This window comes from Solanum tuberosum, unplaced genomic scaffold, assembly GCF_000226075.1.
Source record: "Solanum tuberosum cultivar DM 1-3 516 R44 unplaced genomic scaffold, SolTub_3.0 scf00018, whole genome shotgun sequence".
Classification (NCBI taxonomy): Eukaryota; Viridiplantae; Streptophyta; class Magnoliopsida; order Solanales; family Solanaceae; genus Solanum; species Solanum tuberosum.
In genome coordinates this window covers 2,619,263-2,621,187 of record NW_006238944.1, presented here as the reverse complement: position 1 = coordinate 2,621,187, position 1,925 = coordinate 2,619,263, and the positions used below count along the sequence as shown (strand labels likewise).

Sequence of the window (1,925 nt, the reverse complement as noted above, 5' to 3'; positions counted from 1 at the left end):
AAAAGAATAAAAAAATAATAGTAAAATAAAAGGAGCTACAAAACCTGAAGTCACATTCGTGGTTGAAGAAAATAAAGGGAAAGAAAGTAAAACGATTGTATGGCAGAAACATGGCAAAAAGAGGTTGAAAGCCTAGTGTAATGTCAAGGAGGGCAGAAACTCACTAAGCAGCACCCAAATGTACCACACCTGAGCCTGAGCCTACGTTACAAGCCAAGAAAGTCCTATAGTGATCCTAGAGTCTATTTTGGAGAGTCTGAGCAGTGAAAATAAGGGCAAGCTTATGGCATTGAGCACTAACTGTTTTTGAAATTACTTCTGAGTGAGAGTGTTGAATAAATTCTTGTACCATGAATGCCAGTCATTCTAGGAAAAAAGGGATTTCGTTTGAAGTAAGGGCACTAGTTACATTATCGAAAAGTTGGTATCTTGGTGATAGTGAGAAGGGGTATGTTGTGTGTCAGTTGGTCGATCTATGTCATGGTATGAACCACATGAATTAGCTTGTCGAGTCTAAGAGAACGAATGGGCACCCCAACAATTAAGGGGGTAGAGAGATATGTGACTGCTTGTGCTGGATATGCTTATTTCTATACAAGTGTCGTTTAGAGTTGTAGTGCGTCGCTTGAGGACAAACAACGAATTTAAGTTGAGGGTGTTGATATACCATGAGTTTACGGTATTTCTAATACGTTTCACTTACAAGTTGTGTGTTTCTAAGGCCCTTTTATATTGGTTTTGATGTGTTTTTATCATGTTTTGCAGGAAATACGTTTAGGCGCGGAAGTGTAGAGATAGCTGAAATAAATGCAGAAGAAAGGCATTCACGGAGGTGATCTACAGACCGTAGGTCCATTCACGGTCCGTAGGTGATCACCGTAGATCAGCAGGCAAGGCATGGAGGACAAATCAGGGAAATCTGACCAAGTGTGGAACCACGGCGTCTATTGACGGGCCGTAGATTAATCTACGGACCGTACTGTTGATCCGTAGAATAATACTGCGAGGGTTCCAGTACCTGATATTTTGAAGATTCTAAGTATGGAGCTACGGAGGGGATTGACGGACCGTAGATCGATCTACGGTCCGTACTGTTGGTCCGTCGTTTGCTTCAGAGAAGCTGATTTTTGGAAGCTGAAATATTTTCTAAGTCCTGACTGACGGAAGGGACTTACGGACCGTAGATCCATCGACGGTCCGTAAGTCAGTCTCGTGGATTGAAGACGCGTACCTGAACAAAACTTTCCTTAATTCGTTTCCCTTTTAATTTAGGATTTGTTTTCTATAAATAGGGCATGTAAACCTCGTTTTTGGGGGTTAGACATTATTATTCTAGTTTTACCTTGTGACTTTGGAGATTAAGTTATTCTAGTTTTACCTTGTGACTTTGGAGATTAAGTTATTCTAGTTTTACCTTGTGACTTTGGAGATTAAGTTATTCTAGTTTTACCTTGTGACTTTGGAGATTAAGTTATTCTAGTTTTACCTTGTGACTTTGGAGATTAAGTTATTCTAGTTTTACCTTGTGACTTTGGAGATTAAGTTATTCTAGTTTTACCTTGTGACTTTGGAGATTAAGTTATTCTAGTTTTACCTTGTGACTTTGGAGATTAAGTTATTCTAGTTTTACCTTGTGACTTTGGAGATTAAGTTATTCTAGTTTTACCTTGTGACTTTGGAGATTAAGTTATTCTAGTTTTACCTTGTGACTTTGGAGATTAAGTTATTCTAGTTTTACCTTGTGACTTTGGAGATTAAGTTATTCTAGTTTTACCTTGTGACTTTGGAGATTAAGTTGAAACCCTAGCTATTATTGATTTCTACATTCGTTTGAAGATTTTAGCTTTGCAACTCAAGTTGAAATTCTGGGTTTATTATTCGTTCTACGTAAGTTCATGATTTCTTCATCTAATAGTGTGAATTGT

General features: G+C 38.2%; 1 protein-coding gene across 3 annotated transcripts in view; it reads right to left on the bottom strand.

The window, feature by feature from the left end:
- LOC102584681 (uncharacterized) overlaps window positions 1-1,925 on the bottom strand; it is an 83,317-nt gene that overhangs the window by 60,104 nt on the left and 21,288 nt on the right. The window lies entirely within an intron of this gene.